The 17,193-nt window shown below is 44.7% G+C and overlaps 1 protein-coding gene across 3 annotated transcripts in view; it reads left to right on the top strand.

The window, feature by feature from the left end:
- THSD4 (thrombospondin type 1 domain containing 4) overlaps positions 1 to 17,193 on the top strand; it is a 582,162-nt gene that overhangs the window by 320,133 nt on the left and 244,836 nt on the right. The gene's annotated exons all lie outside the window — the stretch shown is intronic.

Raw genomic sequence — 17,193 nt, 5'->3', positions numbered from 1 at the left:
CATCCAGAGGGCAAATATTTGTTGAGCTCATGCCATAAACTGTTTACTCCGTTAGCTGTTTTACCTACAGTATGTCGAGTCAGCCACAGCTGCCTTGTGAAGGAAGGCATTGCCATCACTATAGCTGGGGAAGGGGAGGCTCAGAGTGCCTACCTTGCCCAAGAGCACAGCATGACTCATCAGAAGTTGGATGTGAACTGGATGTGAACTCCGCCCTTATAGGGCCCCAGTACTGGTACTGTGCTAACAGCGTACGGCTCACGCTGTAAGGGCTAGCAAAAGGCATGGCTGTATCTAGCAGCCTTGACCCACACTTTCCTAGTTCATAACATTGCTTTCAGGTGGCATCTCAGTGATGGAATACCCAGATATAACCCAACTTTAGCTTGATTAAAGACTGAGAGGCTCAATTTTGAAGGAAATGATGCCTACCAGTATGGGGAGGCTTGCAAAATTACACCTGAGTCTTGATAAATGAAAAAATTTATGGAAAACTATTTTTCATTTTGCACCTGCCTTTATTTGCCAACTGGGCTTGTCGGGAGGAGGATGTTATTTTTTAAAATCCTAATAAAATAGGTCAATGCCAACATAAGAAAAAAAAAAGACTGTACTCATTTCTGTCCCCATCTTTTCCTTTCTAATCTCACCTTCCAAGCTGGGAAACCTTGTAGCCTAAATGCAGCAGAAGCCCTGGAGTCTCTTTGGAAGGGGTAGCACAGAGCCCAAACAGCCCTCCAGCCCAACAAGACACTGATTGTTAATTAAATATTTTAAAAATCTTTCAAGCCACCTCAGTATGTATTATACAGTTTCCTCTTTACTCTTCCATATTCTGACACACACACCCCTCCACCACCACACCTTGGACCCCAGAAGAAATACTGTCTGGATCCTTGCCCATAGTGAATTCAATATTTTTCTTTTAAGTTCTGTTTCAGCTCAGGAAGAAGAGTGGCTTTATAAACCATTACCAAATCAAAGCCCCATCAGAGGAGGACAGAAGCCCCCATACATTGGGATGAATTATTTTCAGTTCTTGATTTTATGCCAGTGCTAGTGAAATTTCACAGCTGGTTATTAAAAAATCCCAGGGTCAGGGTTATGTGCTATTTATGTCACAAGAAGCAGAAGAAATAAAATACCCTAAAGATATGAAAACATTTTGTGAATCGACATATTTTTGGCATATGTTTCTCTTTCAGGGCCTAGGAAGCGATTTATGTGCTCTGATGAAGTGCTGGTAGAAAGACCTCCACTGAATCCCCACTTAATGGTCCACGCACCTTCCAAAGTATTGATACAGCTGACCTGGCTAAGGCCCATGACGGGTGTGAGGAGGGAGGCCTGGGACATGTAGACAATTTATTGCTTTTCAAGAAGAGGGAGAAGAAATGGTATGAGTGACCTAAGTCAGTTGCCTCAAAAGGTAGAAACTGCTAACAATTCAAGTTGACAACTGCCAATAGCAACCCAACTTCGCTTGATTCACTGTAACCTTGAATTGCTGGGTTATTTTGGAGAATGTTAAAATCGGGCACCCCCATCCTATGGCTTGGGACAGTTCTAGGCTTCCCCTCAAATGCAAAGATCTAGAGACAAGCATGGCTCATGAGCCAGCCTCTCCCAGAGCAGATGTCTGCCCCAACAGAGGAATGGACTTTGAACGTCCCATTGTGTTGAGCTGATGGTCCCCAATATCCAGTCGCTCCCAGATTACAGCCTAAACTAAACTAAAATATAAAAACATATAGTGTCTCTTTATTAGAAATAGGATATAGGAGAAAAATGAAGCATTTTGTCCTTGCTCAGGGGATCTGATACCCAACAAATCAAGTAGGACATAGCCAAGCTGTTGGTGCAGGAAACCTGCAGACTGCAGAAGTCGTAAAGGATTAAAATGAGGGTTAACATTATTATCATTGTAACAGAAAAGGATCTGGGTTTAGAAACCTCTCAAGTGGGCAGTGGAGGACAAGTCCTAATGCCTAATTTCACAAACACGTCTTCCTATCCCAGCGACTCTCCCACGGACCCAATCCATCTCATTTCTCAGTTTTTTCATGAGGGTCCACTCCAGAAAAAAACTGTGTGTCTTGTTTAAGCCTGTGGTAGTGTCACTAGAGGGGCCAATGAGGACTTCAGGCTCTGGAAGGAGGCAGCACAAAGCCTTGTCTGTGTGTCCTCAGGAGGGGTGACTGGGATTCACACTCCTCTCTTCCCGGTGCAGTAAACCACCAGCCCATGTGCTGGCCCAACACGGAGCAGAGGCTTCTCCCTTGGAGGGGGAATCGATGATAGTTAATACCATCCTTTGGTTTCTGAAGTTAGAAATCAATTTGGAATGTCACTTGTCCTGTGTGAATCTGGAATGTTTATTGGTTAAGCTGAACTGAGATAATTTAGGGATGTGTAATGATACCTGAACAACTTTGGCTTCCTAATGTTACCTCTGGTATAACAAAATAAATTTTTCATACTAAAAATTGATTTTGGGTGTGATAAAAAAAAGTATTGGGATGAAGTATTATATTAATTAGGCTTAGAATTGGCTGCCTGAACAGAAGATTTAGAATAACCATGGTATAATCCCAAAGAGGCTTGCTTGCTTGCTTGCTTGCTTGCTTGCTTGCTTGCTTTTTTTTTTTTTTCACTCCAAAGCAATCTGGATGTAGGCAGTGAGGATCCTAAATCCCTCTGGCTTTTTGTTCTATTACTCTGGGCATGCAGCTTTCATCCGGGCTGCTTCAGGACCCAGGGTGGCTGCTGGAGCTCCTGTTGACAGAAATACATCCCAGCCGGTGGGATGAAGGAAGAGGAGAAGCCGGTGGGGAGGGATGTGGGGGATGGGGGGAAGTATACTACTGCTTACTCCTCTCGTAAGGAACACTCCCAGGAACGTACCCTGCAACTTCCGCTGACATCTCACTGGACACCCCTAGCAACCAGAGTGAAGAAACTAGCCATTTAGTTGGGGCACCCTGATGCATGAAATAGGACTGGAGTTCTGTCCTAAGGGAAAAACGAGAGGATTAAGTATAGGTAAATGAACCAGAGTGTCTGCCACAAGCAAAACTACAAAAAGGAAAAGACTGTGCTTTGGCCCCCACCCCCTTTCCACTTGGGGCATAGCAGCCTAAAATGAGAGAAACCTCCCCTAGGGCATTTGCTGGAAGCTCTGTGTCCTGAGCAGGGTCATGAATTAATTACCAAATAGAGAGAAAGAAAACCACGAACAACACCGGGCATGCTTCAGATTGCACTGCCATGGCACTCTAACCCCCACAGTGTCGTTTGCCAAAGGAAGGATGTTTTACGGGTCCTGAAGGTGTCGCATGTGCCATGGTATCTTTCTGCAAGCATGCCGAGTGGGAGTATGGCTGTGTGTATGAAGGCATATATGTGTGTGAAATTATGTGTATCCATATAAATAGTATATGAACATACATATTTAAACTCGTCTTATAGGGCATACTACATTGCTTCCTTGTTCGAGGAGTCCTGTCTACAGAGGTCAAGTTCAAGCTCTTTGGACTGAGATTCCCTGGGGAAGCATTGCTTGCTGCACTGGGGTTTAAGATGTTCAGGCCACTGCAGTCTGTGTATCGGCCTGTCAGTCTGTGTATGCTTGTCAGTCTTTGACTATAACTGTGGGGCTGGAAGGATTTCTTTTTTGTTAAATAGACATAATGGCCTTTTAATGCCACTGTCCAAAAAAAAAAAAAAGGTTTCAAAGCCTTGAGAAGTAGAGTAAAGAATATTGCTTCAGGGTCATCAACCTGATGTGCTTCATGGATGAAATGTGTAGTATAGGCCAATGGATATTTAAAGTGAGGAATTAAACACATTTGGGTTTAAGTTATATTTAAAAGAAACTCGAGGGGTGGGGCACCTGGATGGCTTGGTCGGTTACGCATCCGACTCTTGATTCCAGCTCAGATCATGATCTCAGGGTCGTGAGATCGAGCCCTGCATCAGGCTCCCCACTGGGCATGGAGCCTGCTTAAGATTCTCTCTCCCCCTGCCTCTCTGCCCCTCCCCCAACTCATGCATGCATGCATGCTCTCTCTTTCTCTAAAAATAAACATATAAATAAACAAAATTTTAAAAATCAACTCCGTTCTTTACAAGGGAAAAGTGGGTGTATGCTTATTTTATAATGATTTAGGTGGTTGGCCTAACTGGGAATGGCATGGAGCCAGCATGGATTGGTGATAGAAATCTAACACTCACTTAAATTTAATAATTAAGTAGTTTTTAATAGATAGAAATTCTTCTGGTGGATTATATTACTGAAAACAATATTTAATTTTGAAACATTCTCAAATCAGAAAGCATCCATGGGAATAATACAGTATTGTAATTTATCATGCTTTAAGAAAGGAACAACTCATTCTTCTTCAGAAAGCTGATTATTGGGGCAGCCCTGGCGGTGCAGCGGTTTAGTGCCGCCTGCAGCCCAGGGCATGACCCTGGAGACCTGGGATCGAGTCCCACGTCAGGCTCCCTGCATGGAGCCTGCTTCTCCCTCTGCCTGTGTCTCTGCCTCTCTCTCTCTCTCTCTCTCTCTCTCTCTCTCTCTCTCTGTCTCTCATGAATAAATAAATAAAATCTTTAAAAAAAAAAAAAAGAAAGCTGATTATTTCTCACCTACTTAAAATGCCAACATTTTAAGGCCCATTGCACGTTGAAACCCACAAAGTCCTGCTGTGAACTATTTTAGAATATTCTAGAATATTTTAGATTTTAGAATCTTTCAAATTTTTTCACCCTAGTCTTGTTTGTCTGTTAATAATATCTTACTGATAGGAGCGGGGAATCAGTATTTTCTGCTTAGAGACCAGAGAGTTTCTCTCTTGCTCTCTATCTCTTAATCCCATGGCTGCCTCTCCTAATGGGCCTGTTCTTTAGGCTTTCTCCAGAATTGTTTCTTCCTCTCACTCCCATGACCACCCCCACCCCCAGGTCAAGGTGTCATCCCTGCTTCATAAACATTGCAGTGGCCACCATGAGCGCTCCCTCTGCCCCTGGTCCTTACCTTCTCCATCCATCCTGTACCCTGCAGCCAGGTTAGTCTCATGGCATGACTTCGGTCATTTCATTACCAAGTTCAAGAACATTCATTAGTGTTGAATCGATGGCAGATTAAGTGCTGTGGATTGGTACTGACCAAATGGGTCCTACCTTTTCCACCTTGTTTCTCATTATTCCCAAACACAAACCCTTCACTTTGGTCTGCTCGTTACAATTCCTGATGCCCAGAGTTGCTGTCCCCTCCATGCAGTTTTGCCCCACACTGTCCTTTCTACTTGGAGGCTCTCATGTGTCTCTCTACTAGGTTCAATCCTGCCCTCAAGTCTCAGGAAGAAGCCTCTTTCTTTTGCTCCATCCACAAAGCAGTGGTCTCTCCAACACTGAGTTTGTTTCTCTAAAAATAAACATATAAACAAACAAAATTTTAAGAATCAACTCAGTTTTTAAAGCACTTATTTTCCCTGATGTTTCTTTGGCAGGTCACATAGGATAGGATACCATGTATAACATATTCCATATTTTTATCTGCAATAAAATAGCAATGTGAGGGCCGGGTGCCCTATATCATAGGTGACAAGCACAACTCTTCTTATATAATAATAATGTTGGTGGTGGTGATGAAATGGTGTGAAAATAAAAAAAAAAAAAACAAAGATATGGATTGGTCCTTCTTTCTTTTTCGTTTTCCTGTGTTTTTGTTGTTGTTTTGTTTTTATTTTGAGGTGATAGGAAGAGAGAAAGGAAGCAATGAACACATATTTGGCATTTCAGTGTACCAAAAACTTTCTGCTTTGGTAATTCTGTACAAACTTATGAGCTAAGTGTTGGTGTCCTTATTTTGCAAAGAAACTAGGACTCACATTGAAAGACTTCAGTTCTTAAAGGTCAAGCAGCTAGTATGTGGCAGAGTCTGGGTTTGGCCAAAGTGGATTTGTCTGGCTCCCAAGCCTTTGTGTTGTTTACTGTCATCATCACCCCTACCTCCCCCCACTTCTTTTCTCTCTTCCATGCTCTACTTTCCCAGTCATGCCAACATGAGCCATTGACTGCCTTCATACCAGGGCCAAGGAATAGCAAGGTCATTATTTGCCATCTTTTTAAAGGACATTTCAACATGGCAAGAGAATTTCATGGCCAAGCTGATGGAACAATCTAGTGTTCAGTGGCTTCTAAATCTCGTCCCTTTGAATAGCTGATAGTTGAAGGCAGATTTGAATTTATAGATGCAAATAACCCTTGCCATTCTGACATCTTGTGAACCTCTAGAATCATCTTTGTGTTGGTGTTACGGAGTCATCTTTGTGGCTTCCCTTCCTGTCTCTGCTACCTCTTAATTCATGTTACATAATTTCTGCCACCAAAGAAGGACAAATCACGCAGAGAACACACCTATTTAACTGCGTTCAAGATCTGCCCAGGAATGTGGAACATGTTTAAATATAAAACTGAGAATGAGGCCTTTGACATTGATTGATTTTAGGAATAAAGTAGAGCTAATCCACGATACTGATCTCATAGAGAAATATTTTCATAAAATTCCAGAACATTTGTGGGAACTGGACCTTAATTAGAGCCCCATTGTATGAGGATAAATAGCGTGATCATTAGAGTTAATATAGTTACTGAAAGGAATGGTGCATAATCAGGGCAAGTCTGTGCATTTAGTGCTGTAGATGTTTAGAGGTGCTTGTCTCTAACACGGGTCAGTTCAGAAGCATTTAAAAATATATCTCAACACTCTCAACATGCTATTGAAATTAACTAGGAGTATGGAAGTTCATGAAAATTAGGGTGGGGAAATGAATGAAAATAGTAGGATGTGTTTCTTTGTGAATTTCTATGAAGGAAAACAGTTTGAGGTCATCATGGATCACAGATGAACAGGAACACACCGTCTCATCCTAAAGCAAGTATGGAGGACTGAACAATTATAAAACCTTCCTAAAATCTTCCAGCTTGAAATTAACTGTGTGCAATAATAATGTATCAAGCTTTATGCTTCACAAGTTAGAGAAATGAAGGAATTTTGAAAGAGAGTAGGAAAGGATAAATATAATTAAAGCACTGGAAAGTAAAATGTAAGGGGAGCCGAAACAGTTGACTAGAAAAATAATAGATTGGATCATAATATACTATAAATTATATACATCTTCTATTGGATAGTGACAAGATTTGTTACAGAAGATAGTTTCAGGTTCTTGTCTATCTTTAGATAGGAAAAGATTAGAGAACATTCTACATGAAAAGTGGAGAGAGAAGACAAATCATTTGATAAATGAGGTCTTTCCAGGGGGGCACCTGGGTGGCTCAGTCGGTTAAGCATCTGTCTTTGGCTGAGGTCATGATCCTGGGGTCCTGGGAGGGAGCCCCACATTGGGTTCCCTACTCAGCAGCAAGTCTGCTTCTCCCTCTGTTCCTCACCTAGCTCATGCTCTCTCTCTTTTTTCTCTCTCTCTCAAATAAATAAATAAAACATTTATAGCATAAATTCTAGTACATATGGTATATATAAATAAACCAATACAGTCTAATTTAACATATACAGTTCAGAAAAGCACAGGGTACTGAATACTACACGAGGTATGAACAAAATCCCAGCGCGCCAGGGGAAGAGTCTTCCAATAAAGGTGCTTTTCAAGTGGTACTGAAAATCAAGCAAAACAAAGCCAAGACTCAGTTGTCTGGTGGGCTCTACTATGATGGCGTGCAGGTTTGTGGAGGACCCTGGCTTCTCTCCCCACATGACACCCTTTCCCTGGGGTGAAATTGTCATCAAGTTCTGGCACAGGCTGAAGAAAGTTCTAAACTTCTCACCTGTGGTAGGCATTCATGCGAGCCAGGTGACATCATTTCCCACCCTAAGCAGGTGATTGCAGGTAGCTTGTGTAGTTACAGTGGAGCCCACTACACCTAAGGGCTGGCTTTCACTACAAAGGAAGTGAGTGTGCATTCCTTGTGGTTCTTCTTTTTTGCCCCTACATCAATTCCTGTAATTCATGATTTTTTTTAAACCATGTTACCATAGATTGATATCCATCTAGTTCTCATCTGTCTGCCTGACCTAAGACCCTCCAACAGTTAATATTTGATTGGTAGCAAGTGACAAGAACTAACTAGTTTAACTAAACAGGGCTGAACCAATGGGGATCCTGGTTTTTCTCACACAGCAAGAAGCCTTGGGCTAGACTGTCCAGGGCTGGTGTGGTGGTTCCATCTTGCCGTGAGGGACACAGCCTCCTCCCATCTTTCTGCCCATTCATCCTTAGAGCATGAGCTTTGTCCTCACACCTGGTGCCATGTGACCTATCACGAGGCAGCTGTCCTTCAGCATTACATCTGTGTTCCCACAGGGCAGAAGAGAAAGGGCAAAAAAGGACCTGCCAGCAATGTGCTCCTACATAAAGATCTTGCCCAGAAGTCCCACTTAGCAACGTTCACTTATATTTCATTGGCTACAACTATAGAGGGCCACTGCTAGCTGCTAGGGAGGCTGAGAAAGTAGATTTTTGGCTGGACACACGGCTGCACTAGCAAGATCAGTGTACTGTACCATTAGTGAGGAACACGTTGGGAGAGGTCACTGTGTATGCAACTAGCAGTATCTGCTCAAGACTCCTCCCTGACTTGATCACCATCACCTTTTACAGAAAGTCGGACTCACATTTATCTTTCTGGTCCCATGTGCTAAATGTAGCATGCTCTCCTCCTTGCTTCATCAGCCCTGGCTACAGGCGCAGTGATGAAGTCCCACCCCAGGGCTGTCTCTGGCTGTCTCTGAGTCCCTGGCATCTGTGCCCTGACTCCTGGCTACTTATAGCATCTCTCCCTTTGGCTCCAATAGCCACAATCCTGGGGATGACTCGCTGTGGGGTCCTAAGGAGTCATGTGGTTTTATCAACTGGAGACTCCTTCAGGCCCAGACTTGCCCTAAGGAAAACCTGCAGACCCAGGGGAAGGCCAGCCTTTAAAAGCTTTGGGTAAAGTTCACCCACACCTGGGATATCTTTCCTTGTTCTGAGGCTTGCTGCTTTGGGCACCCCACCCATGTTACAAAGATGAAGATATAGGAGGCCCCAGCTAGGGGAATATCACTGAGTTCCATCGGTTCATCTCAAACCCAGACTCAAACAGGGCGAGGCAGTGCCAGCATTTTCAGCAAGAATTCAGCTTCTGATCCAAGTTAAACTTCTTGTAGGCATCCCACAAGTTGTGCTCCGGCCACCTTTTATGTGAGAATCCTGTCTCAGCCCTCACAGTGATCCCTGCAGATACCAGAAAAGTAAGGTCTAGAAATTGGTAAAGTAGGGAGCCCTGAGCTCATGCAGGCTTCTTCATTCTGTCTGGCTCTCTTAAGCATGCAGCTCAGCCTTTATAACCACCAAGGTGCCCGCCCCCAGAGACAAAAGGAGAATCCAAGGAGCTAACCCAGGTCTCGTTGCCTTTGAGGGATGCTGACCCCAGACCTCTCTCCTGTGCTTGGAACCTGCATACCCAGTGGTCCACTGACCTGCTTCACCTGCATGTCCACCGGCACTTCAGATTCACACACGATTGGCTCATTTCCCTAAATCTGCTCGTACTGTGGAGTCCCCTGGGTGACTGGTGCAGCTGTTACCCTGATACCCAAGTTGGGACATCCAGTCTGGTCCTAATGTTGTATCCTGTGAATTCATCCAGTGACTCCTGAAGCCTCTTGGGTTCTGACTTCTTGAGGCGTCCTTCTCCACTCTGGTTGCTCCTTCCACCGCCCTCTGCAGATGGATTCTGCCTCTCTTCCCTTTGGAGGCGCCCCAGTGGCCTCTCGGCTGGTCTTCTGATCTCTTGCCTGCCGCAGTCCACCCTCCTCATCCCTCCTAGGGGAACCTTAGGATGGCCTCCTACCAGGCTGCTCCCCTGAATCACATCTTCCAGAGGCCCACCAGAGCTTCCAGGATTATGTACAGATTCAGCAGTTCAGCCCACAGGGAGTTTTATGATCTGCTTCCCCCACTTTCTCAGTGTCTGCGCAGCTGAAGCCCCAGACTCTGCAAGCTCCCTGGATGCATCAGGCTCATGATGTCTCCACAACCCTCTCTCTGTGCTCAGAATGCCTCATCCCCATCTCTCTCCTGGCTCATGGTCTGTCCCCACTCAGGTCACATGCCCCCTTCATTGGGAAGCTTCCATGAGCTCCCATTCTGTTCCATTGTCTCTCAGATAATATTTATGAAGCATCTGCCTGGGCCCTGGCTTAATCGATATGTAGATGAACAAGACAGGCAAGATACCTGCTCTTGTGCACCCCCCGGCTTGCCTCTAGTGGGGAAAACCAGATAAAGACCCAGTGAACAAATTAAATGGTTGTTCAGATGGAGGAAAATACCAGGAAGCAGATAAAATAGGGCCGTGGTTCCCAAACTGTGTGTCTGGGCCCCCTGGGGGACTGCAGTAAACTCAAAGGATACCACAGGAAATTTTACAGTTTTTTTAGGGAAACACAAGATCTGTCAGAGTCTGTGAAAACTGCTGTATTTAGTTGTTTGGACTTAACTACTTAGTAAATGAAACTATCAGATATTCCTTTCTGTCTAGATTTGCCATGAAAAAAAATGATTGGTACTTTATTGCCATAAGCCAGGACAGTTTGGGAACCACAGAAATAGGTTCATGTGGTAGTACTGGGAGGACCTTTGACTGCTGGAAGAGAAGCCCTCCCTGAGGAGGAGATATGGGAGGTGAGGTTTTAACATGAGACCTCATGAAGATCTCTTAGGAAGACTGTTCCAGGCAGTGGGAACAGCAAGTGCAAAGGCAGCAGGAACTATCCCAGCATGTTTGAGGAATAGAAAGACAGGGGTTGCCCTGGGAGTGTGGTTGGAGATAAGGTTGAGGGTTGGGGGAGACAAGAGTCAGATCAAGGCTCTATAGGCCACAGCAAGGACCTAAGAGTTTTATTCCTCAGGGAGCATGTCTCCCCTGACTCCAGTGCACACTGCTCTTTCCTATTCTCCGCAGGATGCCTTGGCTTAGGCTTCATGACCTGGCCTTTGTATGGAGCTGCTGTGCCATGAGGTTGCGAGCCCACGCATTAGGAGTTTGGTCCATACATAGAAATGAGGCTGACCTCTCATTATACTGTGAAGATCTCGAGCCAGCAGAGCTCCATCAGCCTGCCTGGGACCCAGCTCAGGGCCACTCTGCCTCCTACACATGCAAGGAGCTGCAGCAGCTCCTTGATCATGGTGGATTTTCACTAATTCTCCTTAGTGGCCTGTAGCCTCCCCTTCCTCTAAATGCTACCCTCGAGGGTCATGGCCTATTTATTTGTTTCTAGGCCCCAAACTGAGAGTTTTGAGGAACAGACAGTAAAGCCGAGGGCAGCACTGAATCTGCCAATGCTCCCATCTTTTTCAACAGAGGAAAATCACACACAAAAGAGGAAAATGGAATCTTTGTGCTGTAATTTCCCAACTCAAGTGACCGTGAAACACTAGTTCATACTGGCACTCACCAGGCAGACAGCCTGTGGGATCCAGTTACTCAGTAAGTTATGATTTTAGAGGGCATGAAGCATGGTGTTGGCTTAGGGAGGGAAAGGAGAGCTAGGAAAGAATGGTAGGAAATGGGGTGGAAAGTGAAGACTTTCCGAATAGCAGAGCAAATCATACATTTCAGATGCAGCAAGGCCTCTGGGACATGCCCTTACTTTATGATCATGTCGTGAAGAATTTCACCTTTCTTTAATATGATGACTTGAGGGCGGGGACCCTAAGTCACCACCAACCTGTTATAGGGCTCTTGGGGTATGGGTGTTGAATGAACGCACAGGGGACTGAATGAATGTAGGCATGTAGGGTTATGGCAGCTGAGATGATCAAAGGTGAGGAGGGTACTGCTGTTGGTGTATGCAGGAGAATCAGTGAAAGAGAAAATGACTTCCTAAGTTAATTAACCAGTTTGAGAAGCATAAACACTAAGCTCCATATATCCATCTTGCAAAGTATGCAAATAATTATAGGAGATGGGGCAAAGAAAAGATTTTTTTTTTTTTTAAAAGAGCCAGTGGTTCAAGCTCAAGTGCAAGGAGTTTGAGAATGACTTCTGGTTTGGATTGGGTTTTTAAATAAAGTTTTTTGTTTGGACCAGTTGTAGACTTACAATAAAGGTGCAGTGACCACAGAGAGGGCTCCTGTGCACGGCATAGGCAGTTCCAGTTCTGCGCGATACCAACATGTCGCTCACCCATTGCCAGGGCACATTTGTCAGCACTAAGAAGCCAATGTTGGAATGTCCCTGTTACCTAATCTCTAGACTTTATTTGGATCACCAGCTCTTCCACTACTGTCCTTTTTCTCTTCCAGGATCCACTCCAGCATCCTACATCACATTAGGTCCCTGTGCCCCTTAGCCTCCTCTGGTCTGTGACATTTTCTCTGTCTTTTCTGTTTTTCCTGCCCTTGACAGTTTTGAGGAATATGGTTAGGCATGTTGAAGGAGGCCCCTCAAAATGAGGTTTGTATGAGATTTTCTCATGGTTGGCCTAGGGTTATGGGTTTGGGGGAAGACAACCACGGAGGTGAAGTGCCTCTTTCATCACATCATATCAGGGGGTGCATGATATCCACATGACATCACTGGGGATGTGAATCTTGATTAATTTTTTGACCACAGTTTTTGACTTTACCCCAACATCCTTCCAGCCAACCTCCCATCCTTCCAGGCTCACATTAAGTGGTATGGAAGTTTTGTATGGAAGCTCCTTTCAGACTGTCCTCAAAACCCTCTTCCTTCCTTGAACTGACACACTGCCCCCATGATTCTGTTGCATTGGTGGCAATAATCTGTACTTTTTTGGACATTTGTTCGAGTATCTGTTTATACATCATGACAGGGAGTGAATGAAACAGACGTACACTGAAAAATAAGATGTTCTGAGAGTTCGGGGAGGGAAACCAAAGAGCTGTATGCAAAGCAAAAGTCGATCTAGAAGAAGAGAAAGATGAGAAGAAAATGTCAGCCAGAAGTTGACAGCCAAATCAAACAGGGGCAGCGTTTGTGATTAAAATAGCAAACGCAAAAATGGGAAAGTGGTGCACGGAAGCAAAAGCTTAAAAAATCAAAACTTTCCAACTTTGAAATAAAATTTTGCAAAAGTAGAGGAAATTTAAGTGGTTCGAGTTTGTATGGGAACAGAAACATAGATGGAAAAATATGTTTCAAGTAGGTAAGGCAAATTTTAATGAACAGCCAAATAACACAGTTATCTGATCTGACAAAGGGAAAGTACGGCAATTTGGAAAGAGTGGGAAGCCTCTGGCAGCCCCGAAGTGATTAAACGATCAGCTTGGGCTCAATGACCAGGTCCAAGGACGACTGTCCAGAAGGCTCGAATTTGGGCCTATTTTCTTCTTATAAATTGAATCATTTTGTTCTGAGAGGCAAACAACAAAAATTTCAGAAATCTGAAATCCTTCTTCAAAAAAAAAAAAAAAAACCAAGTTGGTCAAGTAGTTTTTGTGTGTTTGTTTGCTTTTGAAAAAGAAAAAAAAGCATTATTGTGTTTTCTAAAGGTGGCTCATGCCCACAATGTCCCATAGAATGTTGTCTTTTGCTCCAAAGAATGTATCGTGCATCGTCTCTGCTCCGTGTCAGGACCTGGTCTCTGCTCACCATCTATGATCTAAAATATCCATTTTATTCCTTACCTGCCATTTGCACTTTTGCTGGTTTAGGTCTTGAGAGTCAAACCTCTTTTGCAAGTGGGATTTGGGTTTTTCGTTTTTTTCCTTCTGTAGCCCAGATCATTCACCGTGTCTCTTACAACAGTGCATTACCCATCAGGATGAGTGACCTGCCCAGCACCTCTCCCCTCCTCCTGCCCAAATTAAATAATGCCTTTACCAATTCCCTCACTCTCACTTCCCCATGTGCTCTATAACTCTCATGCCAGACCAGCCTAGGTTTGTCCAGACTGTGGTCCTATCCCGCCCCCAAGGGCTGCACACTGGGCATTCCATCCCATGTAAGGATGTTAACATGAGGTTATGAAAAATCTGTAATCCACACAAAACAATGTAATACATTAAACCTTCAGGTTGCCTATAGGAAACCAATATCCCACTGTATCCCATAATCCCCATCACTTTTCAGTTCTCTCATTTCCACCACATATGGTTGCTTGAAGAACAGGTTATCTTTCCTGGCTGGAACCAACCCAAGACTACTGCCCCCCCCCCCCCACCAGATCTTTCTGCCAGCTTCACGGGGTTTGTGTTCTAGGCTCAGCTATCCTGTGAGGTGCAACCTTTTGTGTTATAACTCGTGTTGTTGTGGCATTGGTTCATTCACAAATGACTGGTAACTGGAGGAATGATGTCAATAGACCACGGAAATTAGATTGATTCATCTGTGATTTTTTCCAAGGCAGGAGGAGGTGGGATAGTGGAGGTAGAACTATAAACTTCCACAGGACCAAACAAAACCAAAAATAAAAATTAAAAAAAACAGAAAACCAGCCCCAAATCCTTCAGTAGAGTGCTGCATTGGCAGGAGCTTTTTGAGATCTATTTAAAGCAAATTAAACATGAGTGTGTGTCTAGCGCTCCTCCAGGAGAAGTACCCCTCAGCCCAGCTGGGGCTCCAGGACCACTTCCTCCTGCACCCTTCAGAGGCTCCGTGCGGCTCAGAGCTCTGCTTCATCATCCCGCCTCAATACCCACAGGCCAGCGTTGCCACTCTCTGGTCTTTGTATGTTTTTAATATCCCCTGAGGAGGACTCTAGAACTCTAAGCTTCCTGCTTGGGGTGTTAAATTATATCCCAGGAACTATTTATTTATTTATTTATTTATTTATGATAGTCACACAGAGAGAGAGAGAGAGAGAGAGGCAGAGACATAGGCAGAAGGAGAAGCAGGCTCCATGCACCGGGAGCCCGACGTGGGACCTGATCCTGGGTCTCCAGGATCGCGCCCTGGGCCAAAGGCAGGCGCCAAACCGCTGCGCCACCCAGGGATCCCCCCAGCAACCAAATAATTGGTTTTTGCTGACTTCTGGTCACAAAGTTGCATAGGTTTTAAGTGGTTGGTCCTTAGTTTTCCCATAAATGACTATTTTTAGGATACTCTGCAGCAGAACACAAGGATTTTCAGGAGTGCACGTTGAAAACCTATCCTCAGTTGATTATTTTCTTTACAACCACACTGAGACGTCCCCCTGCTGTGTTTTCAGCCAGGGACACTCAGGGCTCCCTCCATTGTCCCAAAGTTTGAAAGGTAGGGGCGGAGTCACGCAGTCCCCAGCGGTTCCTTCAATGAATTGCCACTGCAGACTTACCTTGACCCCAAGCCCCATGAGGACAAAGCTCCCGTCTTTGGTCTCTGTACATCTCATGTCTAGAGGAAAGCCCAGACTCGGTGTTGGAATGTTAACTGGAGTTTTGTCTAATAGGTGCCAGAACGCCAGATGCCCTCCCCAGATACACTCCCCATGGACGCAGGACCAGAATTATATTGTAAGACTTTAAGAGATCAACCTCCAAGATGCTCCAACCAGGCTCCTCTACCTGCTGAGCTAATTGACCCAATACCCCAATTAGAACTTTTAATAACTTGCATTGGGCTCTTCTCCTGAAATAGGGAATGGCAAAGTCATTGCTCCCAAAAAGTATGAGGTCCAAATATGTCCTTTGAAAATAATATGGTGGGGGGAGGAAGAAGAGAGAGATAAGTACGTGACAGAAAGACGTGTTACGTGAGTTGAGAATATTGCTCAGGGAGCAGGAGGGCCATTTAATTATCCAGTGAAATGGGAACTGTCTAGACAAGTAATTCAGATAGCTCAGGCTGAAGCCAACCCTTCAGGAGTTCGTGCCAGAGCCCAACCTCAGGCCTGCCTACTGGAATCTCGGGGCTTTGTTTTGCCTTGGGTAAAGCCACATCTCAGTTGGCTGCCAACTCTCAACAATGAGTGGCTTGCCGTAAGAAGCTCAGGCCTAAGGGAATTCATCTTCCTCCTGTCCACGATAGTGATGGGTGGATGAACTTGAGTCCAGCTTCCAGCGGTCGTTCAATATGCGACAAACTTCTCTGCCCAAGTCCAGAGGGTCATGGTCACCCTGGCCGGCCAGCCCCTCCGTGCCAGCCCTGCTGCCCCTCGTAAATTGTCTGAAGGCATAAGACACAGCACTGGAAATCAGAGAGTGTGCACCCAGTACCAGCTCTGCAGAGGACCTGGCAAGGACCTGGGGGAGGCCGTTTGGCCTGTCTGCTTCTCAGTTCCTCATCTGTGAGGTGAAAGGGCTGAACTAGAACACTGCTTTTTTTTTTCCCTGACTGGAGGGGATATAACACCTTTTCATTGCAGAATCTGTAAAACACAGAAATATCATGCATATGCAAAATATTTTCAGATCTCAGAAAACAAATTAGGATCCTGCTTTTGCTCCTGACATGATGCAAAACACTTCTCCATTCATTAAAGAAAAAAGAAGTTGTGTAATTTTGTAATAACTTCCTAAAATCTCACAACCATTTGGTTTCCAAAATGCCTCCCATCTCAAACATTTTAGAATTCTTTAAGTGGCGCTAGATTTAAAAAGGAGGCGGGATGCCTTTCTGAGAGAAAGAGAGGAGAGAGAGAGAGGTAGCAGGTCTAGGTACCAAGTTGCAAGCTCTGTGGAGCACAGTTTAATCATATTCATATTGGGAGGCGGCCCTCCGTGGTGCTCTCATGGTGTTAACATGTCTATGCCAAGAATATGAGGCCATGACTGCTTTTTCCCAGAGCCATTCCTCAGGGTTGTGTTTTCAGTGAACAGCCCTGAGAAATGGTAAGAGCTATCTCCAGAACAAAGAGCAAGCGTGCTTATTGCTTGCTTTAAAAGCAGTGCCTCCCCCAAGCTCAGCATCCCTCGGTGACAGTGCAAAGCCACTGCCCATGCAACATCTATCAGGACCCCTCTGCCTTGTCCCTGTGCTCTTGGGCACAAGGGTAGCTAAGAGAAGTGCTCATGTCCATGCTGCTTGCCCGGCTGGGAATCATAAAGCCTTTTGTCTCCGACACAGGAGTCACACATCTTCCGCCAGCAATAGTTTAACTCTTTAGCTTGAAAGTGGGATAATGTCAGCCCCCACACCAATTATTATATGTTAGTTAAATGGTGACAGTTGAGTGGCAAGGAC

The sequence above is a fragment of the Vulpes lagopus genome, chromosome 2, assembly GCF_018345385.1.
Source record: "Vulpes lagopus strain Blue_001 chromosome 2, ASM1834538v1, whole genome shotgun sequence".
In the NCBI taxonomy this organism is placed as follows: domain Eukaryota; kingdom Metazoa; phylum Chordata; class Mammalia; order Carnivora; family Canidae; genus Vulpes; species Vulpes lagopus.
Note: the sequence above shows the minus strand (reverse complement) of the source record. Positions and strands in the feature narration are given on the sequence as shown.